Source organism: Acinonyx jubatus, chromosome F2, assembly GCF_027475565.1.
Source record: "Acinonyx jubatus isolate Ajub_Pintada_27869175 chromosome F2, VMU_Ajub_asm_v1.0, whole genome shotgun sequence".
Classification (NCBI taxonomy): domain Eukaryota; kingdom Metazoa; phylum Chordata; class Mammalia; order Carnivora; family Felidae; genus Acinonyx; species Acinonyx jubatus.
This window is the reverse complement of record NC_069394.1, coordinates 62,887,002-62,914,383: the sequence shown is the minus strand read 5'-3', so window position 1 is coordinate 62,914,383 and position 27,382 is coordinate 62,887,002. Positions and strand designations below refer to the sequence as shown.

Here is a 27,382-nt window from a genome sequence, read left to right as displayed (position 1 = left end):
AAGAAAAAAATCGAGGAATGGAGAAGCTTGATTTAACCTTTAAGCACAAATATCTAAACAGTAGAAAGAGGCAAGAAAACATGACAAGATGAAAGAATTACTGATGGGCATTAAAGTAAGGGCACTTTGTTTACCTGAGGTTCAATTTAGTTAATATGCTGGCATCCATTTTTATATTTATTGTGGGAAAAGAGGAAAAACAGTCATGCAGGGTGAGTCTGACAAGCGATATACCACAGTTAAAAAGACTTCGTAGCCTTGGGCTTGGCAGAGTGTCCTGAAGCTAAATGTAGACAACTACAGAAAAATCTTAAACAGGGGTTAAAGGTCATAAGCACGAACAATAGACCTGAAATTTGGAAGAATTCATACTCTACTGAAGAATTCCTAGACCACTCATGAAAATAACAGATTGTCCAGTCACCAGAAAAAAACTTAAATTAAAACTAAAACTAAGCCACACCTGAAGAGTAAGCAAATGATTAGAAAGGAGGGATTTCAGGAATTTGAAAGGGTGAGAATCTAGAATCTAATGTAAATGACCCTGAAATTACCACTAACATAGGAAGTCTCTAGAAACTGAACTCTCAGAACCTGAGTGACAGTTTGCTCTTAAGAATATTAGCTCATTCTGGACAGAAATGTATGTTTCTGGCTGACCAGAGCAGTTGATCTCCTATGTACAGATTTCAGTCAGAAGCTAAAGGAGATGAATGAATGTCAACAAGGCGGTGAGTCTTGCAGGATGTGAGGACTTTTCTTTAGAAAAATCAGAGAGCAGTAGCTCTAAAATTCTTCTGCTATTCAAATTAACAGTCCTGCATTTTCCAGGATACATTTCCAAATACATTGTATTTGTAGATCTTTGTAATATCACCTTGAACACAAAGGTGTTTATTTAAAACATCCTTGAATGCTATCTAATTTTAATATCTATTTAATATCTTTGCAAAATATCTTTACCAATACATTTGGTCATTCCTTCAAACAATCATTACAGAATTGTGTGTTCCAATTTAGGCTTAGAAAATATGGCCACTGTACTAGTTCCTAAACTTGCTTGGGCCACCAGCTATGCCCAAAGAGGTTTTCCTTTAAATTGGTTATTGTTATTCTTATCACCATAGAAGTCATTCAAGTATTATATTGAAGGCATTTTTACGTAATATATTTATTTCCAACCCTTGATTTTCTTGTTATTCTTCCTTATTTAATACAGTATGTGCCAAATGAAGCACCAATAGAATCTTCTTTTTTAAAGTAAAAATACAAATGGGCATACCTATGGAAAAACTAATGTTTAAAAAGAACATACATAAAACTGAATTCTACTGTCCTTAATTTGACGGGAAAATTTTTTAAACACTCAGGAAAGACAGATATATGTCTTCTGTGCCCCATTCCCATACCAACAAAAATTCATAAGCAGATCACTGCAATCTTCTTTTGAACCTGATCAAGCTTTCGAATCCTTCTTAATACAATATTCCAGGAGCCACTAGCAACTAATTGGAGCTTGCACTTGAGTGCAAAAAGCATTGGCCTATCTGTCTTTAGATGAAGAACATTTCACTTCTGTTGATTATTTCGGGGAAGGGTATATGTGATTTTATATATAAATGGAATGATTTTATATTTCTGTTTAAAATATTTAAAAAATTAAAACATACAGAGAATGCATTCTTAATTTATAAATGTTCCATTTGTAGGTTGTTTAAAACTCATAACCCATGAAAACAATAGTTGGGAGTGGGAAAACAGGAAAGAAGGAAAGTAGTAAGAGTATGTTTTACCACCCAATCACCCAGAGTATCTACCCAGGTAATTCAGAGTTAAATCCAATCTATATTAAGTTGAGGTTTCTATGTGAATCCAAGAACAATGGAAAAACACATCTCTGTACAAAAACTTGTATACAAATGTTCAGAGCAGCATTATGCATAAGAACCAAAGGTGGAAACTATCCAACTATCCATCAACCAATGAATGATCAAATAAACTGTGGTATATCCATACAATGCCATATTAAGTATTGGATTTAAGGAATGGAGTACTGACATATTCTGCCATATGGCTGAACCTTGAAAACATTATGCTAAGTGAAATAAGCCAGTCACAAAAGACCACATATTCTGTGGCTCCATTTATAAAAAAAATCTCCAAAAGACACAAATCCATAGAGATAGAAAGTAGTGATTGCCAGATGCTGGGAGAGGGAGAGTGGGGAGGGACTGTTAATGGGTATGGAGTTTCTTTTGTGGGTGATGAAAGTATTCTAACATTATTGTTATGATGGCTGCACGACTCTCTGAATATATTAAATATCTTTAAGGTATACATTTCAAGAGGGTGAAGTATACGGTATGTGGATTATATTTTAACGAAGTTGTTATTTTAAAAAATTCTGTTGGGGGCACCTGTGTGGCTCAACAAATTGAGCCTCCAACTTCTAGTCAGTTCATAATTTCACAGTTGGTGAGTTTAAGCCCCACATCGGGCTTGCTGCTGTCAGTGCAAAGCCCACTTTGGATCTTCTGTCCCCCTCTCTCTTCCCCTCCTCTGCTTGCACAAGTGCTCTCTCTCTTTCTCAAAAATAATTTTTTTTAATTCTGTTGGAAAAAGATGCAGAGAACCAAATTGTGACTCATTCAACTTCTAGGTAAGTTTCTAAGGAGCTTCCTATAATAAAAACAAGATTGTCTAAAAATGTCTGTAAGTCAACATTAGTTAGAAAGGTATCTTTGGTGTCTTCTGTTAAGGAATGGAGACAAAAAAAAGAGTATCAGCAAATGAATTTTGTAGTAGGGTAGGTGGCAAATTAACTTTCACTCTAAAAATTAAGGGAAATAGCCAAATAAATCTGCACCCGGTGTTCTCAGGTTTTCTCTAGAGATAAATGAAAATAAATCCAGTTTGAGGATTCTGATCACTTACATTTGTGTTTCACTATTTTTTTTTAATTTTAGAGAGATAGAGAGAGAACTGGGAGAGAGGCAGAGAGAGAACCCCAAATAGGCTCCACGCTTAGTGCAGAGCCCCACATGGGGCTCAATCCCACCACCCTGGGATCATGACCTGAGCTGAAATCAAGAGTTGGACGCTCAACCGACGGAGCCACTCAGGCGCCCCTGTGCTTCACTAAGTTTAGATTTTCAAAGTACTTTATTATAATTCCTAATGGCAAAATTATCTACCAGCAGGACCAACGCAAGTAATCTATGAGCTTATAAAGCAATGGACCTTCCCTCTCCCTTGCAGACACACATACATAATAATATTTAATGTTGAGACCTCCCACTTCTGTATTAGAATATATTTTTTGTCTTGCAAATCGACCCTAGAGATTCATTTTAACCTGACTTTATCTATATGTGTGTAGCAGATTACTATAAATCATCTATCTATTCATTAATGCAAAGTTCCTAAAGATTCTTTCATAATTTTTTTTTGTTTGTTTTTTAGAGAAAGATAGAGAGGGGGAGGGAGAGAAGAAGAGAGAGAGAATCTGAAGCAGGCTCCATATTTAGCATGGAACCCAATGCGGAACTCTACCCCCTGACCCTGGGATCATGACCTGAGCTGAAATGAGGGGTCAGTTGCTGAACCGAATGAGCCACCCAGGCACCCCTCTTTCATAATCTTATCACTACTTTTGTTCTAATTATTAGGCAGAGTGAAAAATATTACCCATAGTAGTTCAAAACAAAAACGCAAAAACCTCCTCAGAAACAAAAGAAGTCTCATCCCAATCGGCAGATAAATGCAAACATTGAGAAACAAAGAGCTAACTAGTTTTACAGTGACTTTTCTCAAGAAAACTTGGGAGGTGGGGGAGGGGGGCTGGTAAGGAGCTCTGTGCCTGGTTCCCAGGTCTGATGTACTATTAACTCCTAATAACTGAGGAGGACAGATCTCTGTCTTCTATGTCTACTGGCAACATGTGTAAAATTACTCATCCTTAAGAATCTTGCGGCTGGGCTTTCTGCCTAGCTGCTCTCCTGGATGAAGATCTGTGCATGTAGCAGCTCACAGAACCATGTAGGTAATTTCCTATTCCCAAAGCAAGGGGAAAGGAGGCATGGGGGGCTTCAAGTGCAGGATGTGTGTGTGCCTGATGTCAAAGGTAGGGAAAGCTGGAATGAGACTACGGTTACTTGCACTTGAGGAACAGTTTTAATAGAAATTGTGGAAGATTGCAGCAAAGTGAAGAGAGATGAAGGAGACTCGATGTGGAGATGGTATTGGGTGGGTTTTACAAGGTGATTTTCTGTGAACTGTCCAGGCCGGGTAAACTCTGCTGTAAGGTTGGCTGCTTTGCGCATTTTCTGCCTCCAGTTTCAAACACAGTCCCAGTGCTGCCCACAGACAAAGCTTTATTTTAGTAAGAGAAAGTTGTCCAGGCAAGGGACAGGTGGTAGGAGTGAGAAGGGAAATGGCTCTTGTGACAGAGATGAAAAAGTGAGCCACTCCTTCGTATTTTCTTTATTGTAAAATACACATAATGTAACATTTATTTATTTATTTATTTATTTATTTATTTAATTTTAGTCTAAGTTTATTTATTTTGAAAGAGAGAGAGAGAATGAGCAAGGGAGGAGCAGAGAGACAGACAGACAGACAGACAGAATCCCAAGCAGGCTCCACACTGTCAGTGCACAGCTCAATGCAGGGCTCAAACTCACAAACCCGTGAGATCATCACCTGAGCTGAAATCAAGAGTCAGATGCTTAACCGTCTGAGCCACCCAGGGGCCCCATAATGTAACATTTATCAAATGCACAATTCAGTGGCATCAAGTGTATATAAAATGCTATGCAATCCCATTGTTAACCTGAGAAAAATTTCATCAGCCCAAAAGGAAATCCTGAGTGCGTTCAGCAGTCATTCCCCACTCTTCCCCCCCCCAGCCCCTGGCATCACCAATCTGATTTCTAGCTTAGGGAAGCTTGTACATGAACATTCATAGCACTATACGCAATAACTAAAAGCTAAAAGCAACCCAAATGTCCATCAGCAGATGAATGGATAGACAAAATATGGCACATCCATACGACAGAATATTATTTGGCCATAAGAAAGAACAGAGTGCTGATACATGCTACCACACAGATGAACCTTGAAACATTGAACTTTCCATTTCTGCCCTTAGAAGAAATGAAGGCATCAGCAGGAGAGTGGCAGAATATCACACAAGGGTTCACAGACCTGGGTTCTGGGAAGGGTTTCTTCTCTGCTATAAGGTGTCAATGAGCTAATCCATTTAATACCTTGCAACATTTCAAATGTTCCCGTTATAAAAATGGGTGAAGCAACCCTGCTTTCACACTGGTTCATTTTAACAATTTGAATTGTTCGGGGGCACCTGGATGACTCAATAGGTTAAGCGTCCGACTTTGGCTCAGGTCATGATCTCCCAGCTCATGGGTTTGAATCCCGCATTGGGCTCTGTGCTGACAGCTCAGAGCTTGGAGCCTGCTTTGGATTCTGTGTTCCCTCTCTCTCTGCCCTACGCCCACCCCGCTCGCATTCTGTCTCTCTCTCAAAAATAAATAATAAAAGCATTAAAATTTTTGTTTAAAATTAATTTGAATTGTTCTTTTTAAATGCTTTAAAAATGCCTAAGAGCAAGCAGTGAATAATTTAGAGATTAGAGGGCATTGGGAAAAATAAGTCAAGAAGGATAGAATTGTCAAACAGCCTATCCTTCCTTCCTTCATTTTTATGACTCGCCTTCCTGTTCTACCTCTCCTCTGCTCCCTGCCCTTTCCCCACCCCACTCCCTCCTATAAGCCTCCCTTCCTGGGCTGCTTTGGACTCTGTATCTCCCTCTCTCTGCCCCTCCCCCACTCAGTCTTTCTCTCTTTCTCTCTCTCCCTCTCTCTCTCGGTCTCTCGAAAGTAAATAAACAAAACATTTTTTTCTAATAAATAAAGTATACCTTGAAGCACTGACACATTCCCATTTCATGGATGGCAAAACCAAATCCCAGGCATGTGCAGTAACTCATCAGCGTAGCTCAAACAACAGGTAGCAGAGCTGAACTAGAACGTAGATTATTTGCTTCCCGTATTAGCATTTGTTTCCTTTTCATTATGCCCGACATCAATCGCTCCTAAATGGGGTAGTGCTCCTAATAGGGCAACATTTGAAAGATATCAAAGCAGCAGCATTATTCGCAATATTCTTCCTTCTGAGAAGCCCATTCCTGCCAATCCCAGGAGTGAGACAGCTGTCAAGGAACTGTCACTTGTTAATGGAAAGAACTTCAGAGAGGCCCCAGGAAGTAGGTGTCATGGGTATTCATTGCCATGCGCACTGAAGAGTGGGGAAACATTAGATACATCCCTGAGGTTACTGTCTCAATAAAGGAGACAACGATGCCTGTAGATCATTATGTTATTGCCTCATTAAGTATGGTAACAGAAGTATGAATGAAGTAAGTAAGTACTGAAAAGAAAGCCAGGATTCTCTCTGTCTATGAGGTTAGAAAATATCCTCAGAAGTGACACCTGAGCAGGACTTTTCAGGGTAGACAGAAGTTCTACAGATCAGCAGAAGAGTGTATATGTTCTGGATATGTGCCTGCAGTATAACTTTTAGACCTCACTCCCAGCTCTTAGAGTCATGCTTACTGGAGAACAGCGTTTGCTGCTCTCATTACAAGCTCCTGTCCAGGAGCATTATTCCAGTCTGTGCAAAAATTCCTGATCGTCTTAGTCCTTATCTGCTCTTTCAAGGCAAGTGTTTGATATCAGCGCAGAATGAAGAAAGCCTCCAGGCCGGCAGCCACCTTATGCTGATTAGGTAAACACGCACACTTCTTCCAGATTCTGCAATGGTTTTCTGCTCTCCCGGCCTGGAATGTCTTTTTTTCTCCAATCGTCAAGAACCCCCAAATCCAATCCAAGCGTCTGTACTACAACCGCATTCCCTCCTGCCAACTTAGACCTCTACCTCACGATGACACTTGACCTCTTGCCAATCCACTTGAATTCTGAGCCTTCTCCCATTAGTGAGACCTCAAACTATGATCTCTCTCTCTGACTGTTTCCCGTTTCCCTGCCAGCTCCTGCCTCATGAACCTACTTCATAAGCCTTCCTCCCCTCTTGACTCTTCCCATGAGTCCTTTTTTCCTCGACTACATAGGACCTTGCTCTGCACTGGGTATCCACAAAGAAACCAAAATTCATATTTCTGATAGTATCTCCAAATTGATTACATTTACAGTCCCAGAAGTACTCTAAAAGGATTTTTTTTTTTTTTTTTTGTCATTCAATTTAAATGTGTGTCATCTTTTCGGCCTTTGCTCTCTCTTGTGCACTAGGAGTTACTAATTTTTTTTTAATACTTATGTTTTTAGCTTTATTTTTAAAAATTTTTTTAATGTTTATTATTTATTTTTGAGAGGGAGAGAGAGAGACAGAGCAGGAGTGGGCAACAGGAAGAGAGAGAGGGAGACATAGAATCTGAAACAAGTTCCAGGCTCTGAGCTGTCAGCACAGAGCCCAATGTGGGGCTCAAACTCACAAACAGCGAGATCATGACCTGAGCTGAAGTTGGTATCTTAACCGACTGAGCCACCCAGGCGTCCCCCAAAATATTTATTTTTGACAGAGAGAGAGCACCCACAAGCTGGGGAAGGGAAGAGAGAGAGGGAGACAGAGGATCTTAAGCGGCTCCGCATTGACAGTGGAGAGCCAAACATGGGGCTCGAACTCACGAACTGTGAGATCATGATGGCCTGAACCACAGTCGGATGCTTAACCGACTGACTCACCCAGGCATGCCTCGGAATTACTATTTTTGATACATCTTATAATCATAGAATGAGTTTTTATATTTTATATATTGTGGGTTGCAAGCATAAAGTTTCAAATGGAAGCATATACCACGCTGAGTGTATACCACAAGGATGTATTAGGTGATGGCCGTCTCATTTTTTCTCATATGATGGACACTTTCCTTCAACTTTATATTTTTCTTCATAGTATTATCACTAGCAGGGGTCTGCTGAATTTGGTCCCCAAGAACGACTGAAGAGGCGAGTTCGAAAGAAGAAAAGAAAGACGAGAGAAGACATTTTTTCCCAATGATACAGTGTGGTTATCTTGGAGACAAGTGTCAGGGCCCAACTGATGTGTACTGTAACCACATTATGCAGTACTGAGGAATGTCGCTCCCTAGCTCGGTAAAAGGTCCGTTCTAGGCACAGCTTTGGAAGACGTGATTTGATGTCTTTCTTTCCTGCCAGCCCTCCCACACCACGCTCCCTGAAGCGCCCTCCCATGCAAGCTCTAATATCCTCTCGTGAGTTGGCAAATTTCTTCTCTGAAGAATAAAGGGCAGGAGGTTTTTGTTTTTAAAACCACACCTATTAAGCCAGATGAATCTCCATCAGAGGAATTTCAGATATGAGAGAGGTCAACACGGCTAAGAGTTTCTGTTAGGCTCAGTTCCCCTGAATTTCCACTTCATAACCCTCAGATTATACATACAGTTGCAAGGTTTTTGCAAGGATTCTCAGAGCTATCCAAGGTGAGATTTACAGTGCCTGGTATTGGGTGAGTTTTAGACACCAAATGTTGTTAGGTTAAAAATTGTCTAAACAATCTTCCTCCCCTCTTCCACAAGACTGGGCTTCTATTTTTAGCTCGATATTATACTGAGTTCATTTTCAGGAGACTCAAACAGCATAGATAGAGCCTTGATGAGTTTTTAAATTTTTTTCCAGATCGGCTGCCTGCCTTGCAGCCATGGCAAACTTTGGGTTTAGTGTCTGATATTTATGATTACATAATACCGTAAATATCAGATAACAGTAGCATTTAAAGCAATAATAAAACACTTTAAGTGGCCCCTTTTAAAAACTACTGCTTTCCAGAGTAACAAAATGCAAATGCTTGGCTGACATTTCTGTTCTAAAAGCTGATGGAAGACAGAGATTTGGAACACTACCCTCTGCTAGCTTCTCTAGAGTGACATTGTGGCACTTTCTACTGTAGCTGTCCTGTAGGGGGCATTACTCTAAAAACAGATTTCCCCTGAATTAACGTCTTTCAGATTTATTTAATTTTGAATTACCATCTCAAAAAAGTACTCTAAATTTATTCGAGTGATTTTTTTGTGGAAAGTATCTTTTTAATGACTTTAGAGCCGAGTGCTAAAATATCCATTGCCAAGTGCATGAAGCACTTTGAAAATCAAGGTTCTGATATATCTTCTCTAGGAAAAACTTAAAAAAAAAAAAAGTCAATAAAGGAGTCTGTGATAAATGAAGTATTTCACTGAAGAGATATTTAAAACAAATGAGCACGTTTAATCAATTTCCTAGGACTCAAACAGCCAGGTAATAAAAATGGAAGATCCCATACCATATCAAGTTTTCTTTTTTAACATTTTAACAAACCATTTAAAAAACATTCCTGGGGTGGGGGGGAAATGAAAACCTTAGATAGTCTTTTAAAAAAATGCTGGCACTCTTTACATTTACCCTTTGGCTATTTTTAAATTTAATTTCTAATCCCATAATTGAGTTCACAGTGGTTGCAACTATTATCAAACATCTTTCGGGGATTAGAACTCACTTTGGGTTCAAATGAAGCATCAGAAAATCATGTATGTTGTTGTCCTGAGAAAGTAATGCATGTCAATTAAAATTCCCCTGGGATTAATGAAAAGAGTTGAAAATGATTTATTAAAAATGGTATTTTATGACTGCCATGGGGATTACTTGCCATATTTTTTTTTTTTAATCAAATGTATATAACTATTAGGCCCTGCAAAAGATACAGAGGCTTAGAAGAATGAAAGCTGACCAGGAATCTGGTACAGGGAAGGCAATTGAACACAGCGCCACAACTCTATTTAATGTAACCTGAACACTTTCTGGGTCCTAAGTGCCCCCATGTGCTTGGGTTGGAGAAGTGGGGGGCCTCAGATCCTTCCCCCTGGATGTAAGAGACAGATTTCATTGTAAGAAAGTTCTTCTTTATGGGTCATTTGTGTCTCTCATTTCAGAGCAAAAATGGAGAGTTGTTTCTATCATTTACAGAAAACCTCTCCTTGTAGAAGGTATCCTTATACTTTTTAGACACACACATAAACATGGTGTCTGGATGCGGGGTGGGGGGGGTGTCTGGGTGGCTCAGTCTATTAAGCACCAGACTTTTGATCTCAGCTCAGGTCATAATCTCGCAGTTCCTGAGTTCAAGCCCCGCATCCGTTCTCTGCTGTCAGCACAGAGCTCGCTTCGGGTCCTCTGTCCCCTCCTCTGTCTTCTCTGCCCCCCTTTCTTGCTCAAAAATAAATAAACATTAAAAAAAAGTGAGGTCAGGGCACCTGTAGCAAAGTGAGAGAGACTTTTGATGAATGACTTTACCACCTTAAAATTCTCATAAATAGGAATTAAGGAGTTGAAACAAGAACAAATTCATTACTGATATAAATTCTAAAGGTGGGAGTCCAAATCCAGAATCTACTTCTTACTGAATGTTTGACCTTGAGCAGAGCACTTTATATTTCTAAACTTCCCCTTGTCTGTAAAATATAGATAATAGTAGCTTCCTTACTGGAGTATTGTGATGGTGAATTAAGTTAACCAGGGTGAATATATTAAAAGCCTACCTAACAGTGAATGTTCTAAGACTATTAGCCATTATTATTTTTATTATGGTAAGAATTTAGAAGAAGGAACAGTCCTTTTTACAAGATAGTTTGGGGGTGGGGGAAGGGAAGGCAAGACTAAAGAGCATTATCTTTAAATTAAAAGATATGTCTGTTCTTTCAAGGTTTACCAAGAGAATTTAAATAAATTTTTTAAATAAAATACAAAAAAATCCTCTCAGAGAATAGATTTTTTTAATTAATTCTATTTGTTTTCAAAATAAATAAGAATTATGGTAATAAACCTTTAAAGTGTTAGAAGCAGTTAAGCAATTAATTAGAACAAGTAATAATTTCAACTTTAGTTTGTAGGATTTATACATTCAAAATCAAATCCTTTGTTACACTAAACCAGGAAGAGCTATTTAGCCTATGAAAGAGTTAACACTGATTTAGAGGTGTCCTATTTTTTTTTTAAAAGAGATTTGTCGGAAGATGCTTGACAAATCTGCCTCTAAAATCAACTGCAAAAATATTGTGACTGCTCTTTCCACAGTTTTCCTAGGCAACTTAGCTGATGCAAAAGAAATTGTGGTTGTCAAAATAATAAGCAAACCACATTTTACAATCATCAAGAGAAAAAAGGAAGTGGAGTTTTCTATTTTGTACAGTTGTGCATGTCCTAGTGTCTGATGAATCAGAAAGACTAGCATAAGGAGAGGTTAAGAACGTCAATTTGTTGATTATCTTTCTTAAACAATCTAACAAAATCCGAGCTTTTATTTAGCTTGTAGAAATTACATCGGTCCATTGAGTAAGCAACTGAAGATTGCTGCTCATTAAAAGAACTATATGTTCATGGAAATGAACATTTTTTTTATTAACATCTGTAAGCTCTGGTTTCTTGGTAAAGACTATAATGGTAATGAATGTGCAGCTGTTTTCCATCTGTTACTTAGAAATTTTTACCCAAGTACTTACTTCCCAGTAGTGTTAAGTGAGTAGTAGAACACCATTACCTTCCTTACAATGAGGGAGGACAGTGTGTCAAGGGACTATACTCTGCTTTTGAACAGTTATGGACTCCACAGGTCAGTTATGCAGTCAGAAGTAAGGGCCTTCGTGCTAACAACTTAATCTCCTCAAACAAGCTGAGCTGCGTCGTTCAAGAAGCTGCACCTGTAAATTCTAGCAAGATAAGCAATCCAGTAGCATTGGAAATAGATTGGAAGATCTATTATGTAAATGCACTGTGCTAAGTTCTAGACAGAAAGGATGCAAAAATGAATATGACAAGTTTCTGTTCCCAAAGAGTTTACGGTTTTAAAATGGATTGGCTTGGGGTCCTGAAAGAAGGAAACCGGTCCCCTTTTTTTCACTAACGTTTTTTAATGATATTACTTGTGTGCTATGTATCCATGTTTCTATCGTCTTCTGTTGTTTTGGTTCAGTGATTATTGTTTTGCCACTATTTTTTTTTCTTTTGTAAACTTACCTATGACTTACCTTTACATTTTAAGTTTTTAAGTAAATATCAGGAGAAGAATGAACTCAGGATCCTGATTGAGAGCCAATACAGTAAAACTTTGGATTGCAAGAATCTTGTTCTGTGAGTGTTCTGCAAGACGAGCAAACATTTCTAATAAATTTTAACTTGAGAAACCAGAGATGTCTTGCAATGTGAGTAGTGTGTGACACAGAACACCACATCATCACAACTGAGCCAATGGTTCTTCTCTCTCTCTCTCTCTCTCTCTCTCTCTCCCTTGCTGTGGGATTGTGGTGATCCTCTCCCATGCTGAGATGCTCTGTCTCAGGCAGCGGTGTTTGGCAGAAATCAGTGATCTTTCAAAACGTTGGAAGGTGCCCAGTGATCTTCCAAAACTGGCATTAGTGTATGTTTTGTCACTTGAAAGCACCTATGGACAGCCCTTTGCTTTTCCATACAAGAGAAAGCTTAGGAATGTTTCCTTCACACTAGGTCAGGCTGCCTGCAGATATAGGCCCTTTCCTCTGCTGCCTTATTGCCAGTTACATTAAATACAGTAGATGACAAGAGTTTATTAATACTGTATTGTAGTCAACATCCATGTGAGTATATACGATGGCCCCCATGCAGAAAAAGATTCCATTGAGCCAATAGATAGCAGTGATTCTGTTAGTGACAGTGAAAGTCGTCCTACACGATACCCTCCTTTCTCTTGTCTCCCTCACAATAGCCAGAAAAGTTTTCAAAAGTAAGTGCTGGTTAATTTGTTTATTTTTCTCTTTATTTTGTATTTTCTTTATTACTTTGTATTATATTACAGTACTGTAATCATTTTTATATGAATATTCTAGGGTTGTGGAACGAATCATCTGAGCTTCTGTTATTTCTCATGGGGAAATTCTCTTTGATATACAAGTGCTTTGGATCACAAGCATGTTTCGGGAACAAATTATGCTCGCAGACCAAGGTTTTACGGTCCCTCTTCATTAATTTCCTAGACATTAGGCAAATAACAGGGACATAGGGACTGCCGTATGGCCCTAGTTAGGAAAATTCTCAGTTCGGGGTCTGATGTCCATTTCTTTCAAAATTAATATAACGTGAATCTCACTCAGATATTCCCAAGTTTTTAATCTTATATATTGAAAAAAAAATACATGGACGTAAGAAAGTTAGATGATATGTGCCCTGGATCTAGCCCACTGTTTACAATAAAGCAGGGCCACAAGAAAAATTATATTTTCCAATAATTATTAAGAAGAGCTGTGCTGCGTTTACAATTACATTTGCCTGACATTTCTCAGCTAAGCCACTATAGTGGCTTAAAGAAGAAATGCTGCATAGACAAAGATATTTTATGCTTCTGAACTCACAGCAACTTGTCAAATTCTATAATGCAACACCAATGAAACATAATCACTCCAGTTTAAGAGAATCTTTGCCGTTCTTAATTTTGTTCCTAATAAAAGTGCATGTTGCTATTGAGAGAAAAATACACGATCTGATAGATTGAATCTTGGGGTTCATTCCCTGTCCACCAATGACTTGGACATTAGCCTGATCCTCCCTGAGCTTCACTTTTCTCATGTCTATCCCTGCTTCCAGTTTTCTACCTTTTTTCCCTGCTACATACCTTAACTCAGGAATGTTCATATTACGAATGAAAGATCATTATTTGACTCATTGGGTTTAGGATAAACTCCATCTGAAACACCCTCCACCCTTTCTTCCAGATTTTTATTGCTGAAAGTCACATTTTCTTCTCACTGGATACCCATACTTCCTAATATTATGTCTCCTAACCTGATTTATCTGTTCAAATGAGGACTAATATCCAATACTCAAGTACCAATTTCTACAAGATGGGTTTAAAAGAGATTTGTAAAAATGTTTTGCATCCTTTCTGCATTTATCATTGAATCCACTCCATTTCACCAAATTATCCCATTTGAAGGTTACTGTTTTGTCCTAAATGGTTTAGCGCCTCATTTCAGCCTCCCCAAATGATTTGCAGGGTAGCCACATATCCCTTTGCGGCACAGGCAGGCTTGCGCTTCCGGGAGAGAACTTCCCCTCAGTGATGAAACCATTTGTTTGGCATGAAAGCTACCACTGGCTCCAGTGCCACCTCCGATATAGCCGCGCAGTCATTGAAAACATGAGCAACTTGGATGCCTGTTGCGTAGCACGTGACTTCATTTAACAAGCAACCGTGTCTTCTCTCTTTCTGAGAGTGATTTGGTTCAATGTGACTAAAGGCAGTGAAGTATAGTTGAAGAAGAATAAGTCACCGTCTGAAGCTGGGTAGCCCTGAGTGCAGGATGTTCCAAATTATAAGATTTATTCTGCATCTACAGACACTTCATATGATATGAATAGTAATGGGCTAGTTGTCACACACATATTGCTAGCACGGTGGGCCTTTGGACGACATTTGTCATTTGCTTCAAAGGAAAAAACCCAAGGCAGTGTTACCGCCAAAGAAAGGGGGCTTCACAGATTCACACATCCCATCAGATTAAGCATTGGTGATCAGAACTTTTTCTTTTCTGATACTTACAGATGACCTCAAAGCCAACTTCAGAAACCATTTTAAGAATAAAACATTTCACCAGCATCGGGAATCTTATTCTTTCAGTCATTATTTGTATGCCAAAATAGGTGCTGGGAAGATGATGGTTAGCAGAGGTAATAGGAAAAAAAAGAGATCCAACGGTAGCTACCCTTTTGACTTTCTCTTACAGAGATTATACCTGGCCGTCACAGAAGATTGGCTCCTCAGCTGGAGGCTTCCCAATTCTTATGGTTTACCTCAGCACAATACAGAATTCAAGTTATGTCCAAAGAAGTAAAATCAGCACAAAGTACGTGAGCTTATGACTTTCCGCGTTCTCGCAATTCCAAGTGTTTGCTGATAGCTCTCCCCCCACCCCCCATCAGATTCCTCTGTGGTCACACTAACCTCTGGGGACTCCAACAGCATCGCTTGCTCCCAGCCCCATGGCACAGGGCAGCCTGTGACAGCCAGGATGCCTCAGGACCCAGTTACCCTTCTTCCCGCCAAGTGACTGGAGCCGCCGGCCCTCTCAGCCCCACTGATGATTTGTTTACCATGCTTCTGTTGGGATTCTTGGCCAACTGGCAGCACCAGGGGGAAAAGCACCGTGGTGTCTTAAGTGCACTAAATCTTCGTATTAGCCCCCTGGCTTGGTAAACCTTTCTGTTGGCTTTGTTTTCTTTTCTTCAAGCATGACAAACAAGTGGTTTTTCTTTTTCACTTTAATGATTCTTTAAACAAAAAGGGGTAGTTTAGGCCTTTCTCTGAGGCTGATAGGTGTTTCTGTTTAATGAGGTTTTTATTATACTGTATTGGCTTCCCTGAAAAGAAATTACAAGCAGCAAACAGCTGATAATAGAACAAGGCTGGAAGAAACAATAACCAAGAGGGGGAAAAATTAGTGTGGCGGTGGATGCACACGTTGTAGCTCAGGGACCAAATGCCATTTCCATCCTCCCGTGGCCACCACTGTACTGGTCATAAAGTGATGTGGGCACCCCTGTGCCGGTGATGTGTGCATGAGAGATATGAATATAGATATAGACCCAGCTAAACTGCCATCTGTGGAGGAAGAAGGGTGGCGAGCTCAGTCTAGACAAAGATGAGTGGAGCTCCGAGTGCGGGTTTACAAGGGCTGGTCGGTTACCATGGAAACTAATTGGAGCTAATAAGTAAAGGGACATTTTAACTGTGGGAACAGAATAGGAGGGGCTATTTTTCAATATCACCGTTACCTACAATTAATCTCTCATTTTAGGAGTGTCCTGACTTAATTCTTACGAGGAAGCCAATCGCCCTGCACACAACCTCACCCTGATCAACATCACATTCAAATGCTGACTGTCATCTTCCAGAATGTGCCGTATTTTAGGTTTAGATCTTTCAAAACAGAATCAATTTCACTTTTTTTTTTCCTTAAAAAATAAACTGTTTGCAGATGGCAAGGAGAAAGGAACAGAGGTAATGGAAAATTCTTAACTTCTAAACTGACGCTCTGCTGAGCACTGAACCGGGCTAGAGGGAGAGGGAAGCTGGGACCTTATCCTACAGCACCGGCTTCAGGTTTTTGTTTGAGTTGATTTTCTTTAACAAAAGCATTTCAGAGCATCAACCAAAGAAAAATGTGTCCTTGTAGACTCATGTTATGATACTTTTGAAAGGTGATGTTTACGGACTCTGCACAGAGCAAGAATTAGGTTCATAGCAAATGAGCAGGAGTGATGGCTCAACTTGTATTTTCTTATTTGGCAGCAAGTTTTAAGTAGTATAAATAGCTGAAGTTATCAATAAAAGGGAAATAGTAGCTGGGAATTAATGAAAAGATTTACAATCAAGAACAGAATAAAAATGTTTGTGTTAAAAGGCACTTTCAACAATAATGTGGGTCAGAGCCAGGATCACTTGGGAATGTCTTACAGAAGGTGTGTTACAAGCACAGGGTTGATAAAACATGATTCAACACCTTTATAGTTTCTTAGGTTTTACTTTTGTAATTCAATTACAGTTTAAGAGAATGCAAACTACCTTAATAATGTCTCCAGGGCCTTCAAAATCTATGCCGTGGAGGTAATCCAGATTTTCAGACATGAGTCTGGGTGGATTAACCAAAAGAAAAAAAAAATTTTTTAATGAAAAAAATTGCCTCGCAATAATTGCCACTGTTAAAATTTTTATGGTGCCCAAGGGAAGTCTTAGCCCTGTGGTGCCACTTGCCATTGTTGAAGGCTTCTGTGTTGATTATGTATCTGGATTTAGCTGATTAGGAGTAGTGGTTTAGTACATATAGTATATATTGTGAAACACACACCTCATAATCACTTCTGGGAAGAAATTAAGCAAATGAATCAGAACTCCGACCTCTGATTCTTTTTTTTCCCCTCATCTTTTCTACAGCCCAGTTACAGAAAAAAAAAAATCACAATCTGAAAATTATAGTTCTTAATTCTGTACTTCAAAACATTCCACCAAGAGCAATTTTTAAGTATCTTAATATAATATCACATTAAAAACTCCTGGAAAAAAACAAGCCAGTCAAGTCAATTTTGCTAGTTATTGAAATAATTCTCTTTGCGATGCTGGCATTCCAAACGCGAGATAGCCAGTTGTAGTCTAGATTTTAATGCTTTGGGTAAGTGTAAAGTTTGTTGTTTTGTTTTGGTTTGGTTTTTTGTCTGGTTTTTATGCCAGCACACCCATCCTGTTCAAAGAAATTCAAAAGGTGCAATATTTAAAATGTTGGCTCCCCACAGACACTGTCAGGGAGTTGCTAATATTTCAAACTCTTATTTTCCTTTTCAGATTATCAAAATTCCTTAGAAGTCTGATGGCATATTTTAAATGGTGAGATTTGTAGCAATTAATTTATTGCCAGATATGTCCTTAAAGCACTGTAACAAGTATAGCCATTTTCTGGTTCAGACTGCTATCAAAGTAATTAGGTCTGTAAAAACAGTTCAGAGAACTCAAAAAAAAAAAAAAAAAGGAAAGAAAAAAGAAAGAGAAAAAAGAAAAGAAAGTAAGAAAGAAATGCACATAAGAAAGAGACATTGAAATGACCAAAAATTGAAAACATTTCAAAGCAAAATTGTTAATGAGCTGCTTGAGCTATATGGACATTATAAGTGCAATTAACTAGAAGCCAATAAAAATAATCAATGACAGAGTGCAGCCCTCTAGTACCAAGTGCTTTTACAAAGAGATGTCTGTGAAAGCAGCAAGTGATTAAAAAAGCCACCTTCATCTATGGGGGTGCGTGCTATTTTACATGAGTAGAAACTAAAATGATTTTCGTGGACTATTTCTGAAGTTCAGCCCGTGGCAAACGGTGAAGAGCCGTACGTGGAAATAGACAAGTTTCTGCTCTTAGCCCTGTGCCCCCACCCCTTTTCTCCCTGGAATGTTGGAGGCAGCCATGATCTAATCAAAGGAAGGTAGGAGTTTAGATCTCAAAATGCAGATGTCACATTTCAGTGCAAACTGCTCCTACACTTTATCAGTATGGCAGGATGAATCTTTTCTCTCCTGGGGGTGGTGGTGGTGCGTGCGGGGAGGGTGCCTCACTGAGAAGATTGCCCTCACTAGGTTGGCCAGGAAAAGATTTTTAGTGTTTCAGTGCATCCCCGGGAGGGTCCCAGTCGTCCCCGGGGGAGCACAAGGAGTTGTGAAAAGTAACGCACAACTGGCCACCAGAATAATTCATTCCCTCCACCTTCTCTTTAGCACCTCCCACTCCTCCCCTCTTTATAGCCGTCCTTTCTCTCTGAAATCTCAGGTTACTTGACTGGGAGTTCTCAGACCTCCAGTTTCAGTCCTGCCCTCAGCCTCCAGTCGGTGAGAGACACCCAGCCCCAGCAATTGGATTGGGCAGCCCGTCTTGACACACCACCGTGCTGAGTGCTTGAGGACGTGTTTCACCAGATGGTTGGGGTTAGTGTGTGTCATCACATTCGAGTGGGGATTAGGAGCAGGGAGGCTGTCTTGCTGGAGCTGTGTGGTCTTCTCCAAGTGAGAGTTGCGGGCAAGAGAGCTACTTTGCCTTTGGAAGCAGAGGAGGAATTCATTTGCTGCAGCCACAAGAAAGGCAGTTTTTTCAGGTAAAGTAAAAGACATTGAATGCTTCTCTCCCTCCCTCCCCCCCTCCCTCCCTCCCTCTCTCTCTCTCTCCCTCTCTCTCTGAACATAGTTTTGAATGGAATGCTAGCACAGCACACTTGTCAAAGCCAGTTGTTGCTCTCCTATCAATGCTGCTATTGTACGGTGGACAGATAACAGTGAGGAGCTGGGTGCTTGGCTGTCTTTATAGAGCGAACACTCCCCATGCCTTGCTTTTGAAGGTGTAGCTGAGAAAACGCCTTCTGGAGCGGCATTCGTACTCTCTAATGCCCTCCTTACCTACCCGAAGCGGGAGCTACGGATTGTTCATAAAGGACGCGTCAGGCCGAGAGAGCATTTTATTTTAGCTTTCAGAATTAAAATTCACTTTCGAACTGTTGCATTTTACGCCTCACTTTATAAAGCTCCCCGTAAGAGTCTATTACTGAGTTGCCGGCAGAGGTGGAAATGCTTCCTTGCCCGATTTTTAAAACGTGCATTATGTCTGATTTATGACGGACCCAAGTGTTTTTAACACAATTTGGCGACTGAAAACTCCTTGAGAGAAGAGGCTGCCCTCTGAGCAGCTGATAGATCGGCTTTAAAACAGAAATGCTCAGAGCTGGAAGAAAAGCAGAAAAGGAGGAAGTAGGAAAATGCTCTTTAAACGGAGTTTATCCCTCTTGCAGCTGCAGGGAAGCAGATGGAGGGAATTCATTTGCAGATCTGTTTGTGAAAGTTTTACAAGTCATTGAAAACTAAAGTAGCATCTCTGTGATGGATCATTAAAGTCACGACATTTATAGGTTTCAAACAGGCTATCTGAAGTGTTAATTAAATGGAAATAGATTTTCTGGCTGGGTTATAAACAAACATTGAAAAAAAAAAGGCTTTAATTATAAATTAGTCACTGGAAATGAATGGTCATCCGGTGCCGGAGCAACAGAAAATGAGTTGCCATCATCTGTGTGAGTAGCTATTAATGGGACCAATCTGCCAAAAGCACCCACCAAAATTAAATTGAGCCGAATGTAACAATGGGGTTTATACACTACGTTTAGTGTGTGGCATAAAAAAGGCCTTTCAAACTGACGCCTTATTTTTACAGGGATCAAAAAATAAAATTTTCATTTTTAAAATTTTTGGCCGAGCTAGGGGAGTCAATGAGTTACTTCTTCTGCGCTCTAACAGACTTGCCCTCCTACGTTCATATCCGTATACCTGTGGTGCTCAAGAGTTCTTGTGTCTACCGGACCCTCACATTTGGTAGAGAAACCCAACACTGTCCTTACCCTCTGCAGGTGAGAAATCTGATGAATAATACTGTATATAAGCTATTCTGAAATGAGAGCTGTTTAATAGGCTGAACAGCAGGATTTATGGCTAGTGCTTTGTGATTTTTGTACTCATTCAACTGCGTAAAGATGCTTGTAAAATTATGTTTCAGGTTGCATTATACATTTTTTTTTTGCAGCCAGTTGATATTATTTCATCCTCTTTTTTAAAAGTTCTGATTAAAACAACGCTTCAGCATGGTGTGTAGTTATTATTCACAGTGTTCTCTGGTCTCAAAGCCCTTCAGTGAGAAATTATCCTCATAAATAAGCAGGCAGCTATGACGACTGAGTATTATCCGGTTCCCAATATTACATAACCCAATAGGACTAAGTTCATAAGCTGAAGTCTTCTGGAATTCCAGTCATTCCACTTTGGCTTTACAATGGAACCGGGGCTTAAAAAAATAAAGACAGAAAGGCAAACTGATATCTGGGGTTGTGTTAGGATTAGGACTACGCGCACAGCATGTAGCAGGTATCGTGCTGACCACCAATGCCATTTTTCACTCTCACGGAAGTATTTCAGAAGAAAGTAAAGTTTCTGCTCACAGGATGGAGATGAGTGTGATGGCATCTAACAAAGGCAAGTTTCATTTAGCCATGGAGCCCCACAAGCATATGTCGCTAATGTCGCAGACTGACCACCAGGCTGCCTGCCCAGGACTTTGACAATATGGAAGAAACCCGCCCCCCCCCCCAAAAGCCCATTGCAGGAAGGATTAGGTGGGATGGAAGCAAAAAAGGGAATGTTGAGAAATAATAAATTCACACCTTGAGAAGGCAAAGTGGTGTGTCCATCCCCCCAACGAGGCTAAAGTACGATGAAGTTACTTAGCACAGCTAAGAGGCTCTGCTTAGAAGACAGTGCCCACGGGGCAAACCCAGTTGCTTGTCAAAATCTAAATCTACGGTTCCAGATGGTAAACATTCAGAGACATATTTATGGTGACTTCTACATACCTCCGTTTGACATTTGGTTTCTTCCTGACAGCACTTGCGCCGGTAACACACATGAAGTTCCCATCAGTATTGCAACAGCTGTAAAAGTGTTTGAGCACCAAGGCTGTCCCTCCCGGTGAAGGGGAACAGATTCTGGGGGGGGGGGGGGCAGGGGGGTGCAGATCTCCACTGGCACTATTGATGCATCCTGCTATCTAGGCACGCAGTCAGGTGACGAATCTCAGAGGCGAAAGGCCATCTGAAAGCTTGATTCAGTAAGTTGCAAAATCCATTTTTATGGTCGAGTGGAAAACTAACATACATCAATCCAAATATTCACTGAGCTCATGCTAAGTTGTGAGTGGGAACCTTCATCAAAGAACTAAAAGGGCTCCTCTCTGTTCACTTCTAAGGAAATTTATGTGACTGTGGGCAGATTGTTGTGGTCATTTCCATTGTAATAGTTAATAGTAGAGACAAGTGTCAAGAGTGACACTTTGCATTTCCTTTCCTAATTATATATCCATATGGGAATGCATAGGGGCTTGCTTCCTTTGTATTTTAGACTTAAAATGGTTTACACATTACGAATCTATAAAGCAAGTTTTGTGACACTGAGTATTAAGCTTTTCCACCCATTGCCATGTGGTTGAGGCCAACCAGTGGGTCAGGTCAGGACATCTGGTTCTTTTTTCCCTGTACAATATTTTTGTGTAGAGTGTGGAGTATGTTTAAGGGGATTAAAATGTTTAAGGCGCTGACTCTAAATAGATTATTATTTTTATCACCATTATTGACTTTGAGGGAAAAGAAGCCCATGTATGAAATTAATTCTATGGTCATATGGTAAATTTACCTTTACTTTAGGTAAGATCCCTGGCAGGGGGAGGCGTTTGAAAGAAGATATTTTTGGAAAAAGTTTGTCCTGAAATGTGTTTCCTATTTAAAATATTTTCAATTCTATCTCAATATGCTAGGAAGGAGGGGAATTAGCCTGTTGGGTTTTTTTTTTCTCTCTAATAGCCCCCTCACCCCCGTAGCTAATCTGTCGTCAAATTCTGTGAGTCCTTCCTTTAAAACATCTCCCACATCTGGCCCACAGCCACTGCTCCAGTACAATGATTGCATCACACACATGGATCATTACAACAGCCTCTTATCTGGTCCGCCTGCCTCCATTTCCCTCTTCCATCCACCGGTCCAGACTGAGCTTCCTAAAACTCTGCTTCCATCAAAGCATTTCTGAGCTGAGAACTACTACATGGACCCTCATTACTCACAGAATGAAGTTCACATGACATGCTGGCCATCTGTTCCTTGGCCCCAACTTTCTGACAGAGTCTTCCACCAAATCCTTACAGAAGTACAAGCCAAACCTCCTTTTCCCTGCAGCCCAAGTGGCCAATTCAACTCACCCCCCAGCCCCCAACACCAACCCCATCCCCACCCCCCATCCCTGCTTCCTGGTCTCTTCTCTTACCGCAACCACTCTACTTTTCTAGCTTGTCTGCAAAATGAGGGTCTGCCCTCACGGGCACTGTTCCTTCGGGTTCTATGTTTGTGAGAGTGTGTAGAACACACATCATCTCTCTAACTTCATCCTTCAAAACTGTCAGCTTAAGTCCCATCTCTTCCAAGAAGCCTCCACTGATTACCACATCTCCCAGGGATGTTTTCCTTCCCTTGAAGCTGACCATTCGTTATGTATGGGTTGCACTTAGCACAACCGCCTTGATTTTATCTTGTTTTCTATTTTGCCATTTTTCCCTTGACTCCTCAGGAAGGGGGAGGTCTCCTAAGACAGGGACTGGCTTGATCTACCTGTATTTCCCACGGAAGACACTAATAGTTGTGTGTTGACTAGTTCACAGGGACATTCAAACATCCAAGTCACTTTTCTCTCTGGTTACCCCACTTTAGAGCTGTTTGCCAGCTCTAAGAGTCTTCTCCCCCCGTGAGAGAAAAGAAAAACAAAATGATGACACTTGAGTGGTTGTATTTTGGGGTAGCTTAGAACAAATTCCACCTAAACAGAATGCGAAATTATTGCCCCAAATGAAGTTTGAGTATTACAATGACAAATCTCCATCTATTTCAGCTTTCTGTAACTATGGTAGAAATTACATCTATTAGCTGCCCCTCATGGTATAAAATTTCAACTATGATTTTGAAAGCAGGAGAGTACAGTCTTCAGTTCAGGTGGACTTGTGTTCTAATCCAGGGACCACCGCTCAGTAGCTGAGTGGCCTTGGACGGTGACTTGCCTTTCAGCCCCCTCCTCTGTAAAACAGAGTCAGAAGTACTTACCTTGAGGATGTTGTGGAGAAAACACACAAAGCGCTGGCTTGGCGCATGTGCAATAAATGGGAGAGAAAGGAGGTTGATAGGTACGTACACAGATATAGATCCAGGATGCGTGAATGTGTTCATCTCAGTTATGTTAGTCGTTGATTTTATGTATTTACGGTGTGTCTGTAGGTAGCCTTTTCTGTCACCAAAAGCAGGGGGGGAAGGGGAAGAAAGATCAAGAGAGTAAGACTCTCACCAATAGCAGGGGCAGGGAGAGGTGGGGAGAGATGGAGAGGGCAAGGAGAGGGAGACAGAGGGAGGGCAGAGGAAGTAGGAGAGGGAGACGGAGGGGTGGCTGCTTTTGGCATGGAGCAACTGAGTTAATGGATCTGTGGGGACAATGGTGACAGTTGAATACACTTTGCAGGGAGGAGCAGAGTCCTGGGTCCTGCATTAAAGGATAATAAAGAGCAGGCACTGGGCTGCAGCGCTGGGGGAACAAAGGGTCCGAGGGGTGGACCCCAGCAGGGAGTGGAATTCACCAAAGGGTCATGTGCTCCTCTTCCTTCCTTCTGGCCCACTATTTAGAAAGAAATAATAACTTGGCAAAACATTGTAGGAGTCAGGTCAAGCTTCCAGAAGTAATTGGTAAAGCGAGATACCATTTAGGCAAAACCAGGGGCTTGGACCTTTGCTGTCCTTCACCTCCAAAGCAAATTTAACAAAACGCTGGAAGCAATCAGCCTGAGCTCGGTTCTCTTCCCAAACTGCACCCACCATCAAACATCGAGCCTACTCTCTGTGTCCTTTCCCCAGAAGGGCAGCTCACTGAGAAATTATCTAACAAAGCACTGAATGCCACCTCCCAAACATATCTGTGGACACTGGTCATTCAATTTCAGTTTTCAGGATCTTGGGATACATCAAAGGATATTCTTTCCAAGCCTGATCATCTGGTGTGCACCTGCCCCAGGCCAGGGAGAGGAAAGAAACTCCTCTAGCATAAAGGGCAAGGAGGCCTTTCTGGAGATCCCTCCCTGTCCCCGGCAAACACGTGCATAGAACTTTCATTAACAGTTATGTTGCCTGACTTGTCTCGGCTGCTTCAGTTAAACTAGCTCCCTCTGCCCCCAAAGTATATGATCTTTGTACTACTGCACAACAATGTGTTAAACCTTGTTAATTTAAAAAAAAAAAAATGGAGGTCTCTACTTCACCTTCAAAGGTAGGACTTTTTCTTATACTCTGATTTTCTTTATAACCACAGAGCTACAAATCTGTGAGACATATTTCTTCATGTTTTAAAATGTGAATCCCAGGGACTGGGACATGTCACCACTTAACTGTAGTGGGTGAGACCGATGTTAAATTGCTAGGCTGAAGAAATGAACAGACACACTGTGCTTCTGGGTAAAAAAAAAAAAAAAAAAAAAGAAAGAAAAGAAAAAAGAAAATTCATTGTAGGACGTAAAGTGTCCCAAAATTAAGCTCCACATTTTGTGTGATACTAATCAAATTTTCACACAAGGTTAGATGGCTGGTGGTGGGAACAGAGTTCAGGAACCGGCAAGAGCCCGGATGACTCTGCTTAAAAGTAAAATAAGGATTCTAACGTTCTAACGTTCATCTGGGTAGTAAACACATGAGCAAGCCTTGACATTTTTGTAAGAGAAGAGTACCATTAGTCAGATGGGGACTTGTTTTCTCACATAATCCGAGTACGTTATAAAACTACCGTCATTTGACTTTTCTATTCGTGAGCTACGGCTCTGACATAGATTTTTACCTACCTTCATTCACATATTTTTGCTTCTGTCGTGTTCTCCTCAGTTTTAATCTATTTGTTGTCATTGGCATCGCCCAGATCTTTAGTTCAGCTACAGATTGCTGCTTCTAGATACTAGTTCTGTTGCTGCAATGAACTGAAACCCTGACTAGTTTTTTATGACTTGTGTTACAGTTCTCTCCATCTGCGAATAAAGCTAATACTCTATGAACTTTGTCACTTCATAAAAAACCCCAGTTTGTCTCAAGAACTCAAGAAAATCCCTCTGAATCCATTCCCTTGATGAAAGAAGCCCGAAACATACCAGCCTAAGAGCTGTCCCAGTTTTCTGAGCAATATACTAGAACACTCCTAATAAACAAAATAGAGATCTGAATTACAGAGAGTTTTGTCTATTGTCCAATTTTGTGGTTTGTTGTTGTAGCTCACGTATGTTGTTATAACACCTGCTATAGTAATTTAAAATCAAACTGAAAGTTAGACTCTTCTAAGATATCAGCTATACCAGAGTCATGGTGAGAAAAGATTAACTGCATGCCAAGTGTGCATTTATTAAATTAATTTAGAAGTGTGCACCTGTGGATATTATCTTCAAACTCATATCACTAATATGGCTTAGCACCAAAATCACCTCTCTATAATATAACATGTCCTTTGAATAGACTTCCTGCCAGTTTAAAGCTTCCCCCTTAACCTTCACCTGCCAATAATCAATCTTCCCCTGAATAGAAGTTCTGAGTAAACAGATGTGCTTGGCATTGCATCCAGATATTCTTGAAACTTCAGCTTTTTAACTTTCATGTGTAAGAAGTGCATCCCAGCAAAGAGGCCCCTGCAAATCATGTGATTCTTTTTTTCTCTTGAAAGCTTCATGCTGCTAAGAAAAAGAAGTGTTCTGAATATAGCAGATGAATAAAAGCGTAGGTGATGTAATATTTGTTATTTGAGACACCTAAAGTCTCCACATGTGTTATCACCATCTTTTTCGTATATAATATCCATACTTAGTAAAAGAGATTTGGGGGATATACTCAATGTCAAACAGCTTAAACTACTTTTTAGCCGTTGAGTTGATGCCCTAAGGAATGGCCACAATGTGCCTTCTAAATAGAATCTAAATAGAGCCAAAAGGAACAGACTTAAGAAAACTCCATCGATTTGTTAATTTGTCTATTCTGTATGTATTTGAGAGCTTCCTGTGCATTTCTGTCCCAATGTGGAGAGGAATGCAAAATAATACAGGACACCATCCTTGCCCTGAAGGAATATCTAATTTAGCTGTGAGGGGAGACATGCACACAAACAATTGTTTAATAGTAATGCAAAGAATGTGGTGATTAAATACCCCTTGTTAAGGTCTAATAAAATAAAAAGGACATCAACAGAGCCCCCTATTGGAGGAATGGGAACCTTAGCTGGGCAAGACTTTGCTCCAGATCATAAGCAGATGAATCAGAGCAGTGAATCTTCTCTATCCTTTACAAACTGTGTGGGGCCTATTGACCCTCTCTTTCATTCAGTTTCCTTTTCTATAAAATGGAGATATGGTTACCACAAAGGGTTGTTATAAAGGTTAAGTGAGATAATGAAAGTAAGATGCTTAACACAGGGCTTAGACCACAGTAAGCGTTCCCAGGGCTGTATCTTTCCAAGATGGTGGAAAGCTCCTCTTCAGCAAGGACTTGGACTTAAGCCAGGTATGTCCTTTTCAAATCAAGACACAGCATTTTGAATCAGAGCATTTGTATAGATGCGCTTTGGGAATACAATGAAGGAGGGCACTAGACAAAGAGGAGAAGGAAGAAGGGAAGGGAGAGAGGGAGAAAAGAAGAGTGATAGAGGGAAAGGAGAAGAAGAGTAGAGTGTGGTCCTCTGATGCCTCTACTCTCTGTCTTCTGTATTAAGCATGTCACGTCAGAGCTACATTAAGCTAGATTCTAGATGTGTCACGACATCTCAAGTATACAAGTTGAACTTTATAGTTAAGATGTACCTTAGGAAGTTTAAGCAATAGGCCTTTCAAGAATGGAGGAAGTGAGAAAGAGAAAGAGAGAAGAGAGACAACAAGACAATTGGAACAAGACAAAGACCAAAGGTCAAAACAAACAAAAAAAAATGTTGCCCAGTCCCAGTGACGATGTTGAGAATGAAGAAAGGATGGGTGTAGGAAACATTATGAAGAGATAAAATAACAGCATCAACAACTTGGTGATTGGTCAAATAGAGGACAAGTGACAAAGGTGACACTGATGTATCAAAGCCAGGGAACAGGGGAATGGTGACACCACAT

The 27,382-nt window shown here is 40.3% G+C and overlaps 1 protein-coding gene and 1 long non-coding RNA gene across 7 annotated transcripts in view; one reads left to right on the top strand and one right to left on the bottom strand.

Annotated features, from left to right (window-relative positions):
* Positions 1 to 27,382, bottom strand: part of LOC113600773 (uncharacterized) — a 59,715-nt gene that overhangs the window by 16,593 nt on the left and 15,740 nt on the right. The window lies entirely within an intron of this gene.
* The window catches only part of SULF1 (sulfatase 1), a 178,024-nt gene continuing 169,058 nt past the window's right edge, over positions 18,417 to 27,382 (top strand). For 3 of the 5 annotated variants that reach the window (XM_053208646.1, XM_027064448.2, XM_053208644.1), the window contains exon 1: positions 18,417 to 18,743. The gene's annotated coding sequence lies outside the window, so the exon portion shown is untranslated. Of the gene's footprint in view, positions 18,744 to 19,932; positions 20,043 to 27,382 lie in introns of all 5 variants that reach the window. The other 2 variants (XM_027064450.2, XM_027064451.2) reach the window with 2 other exon arrangements.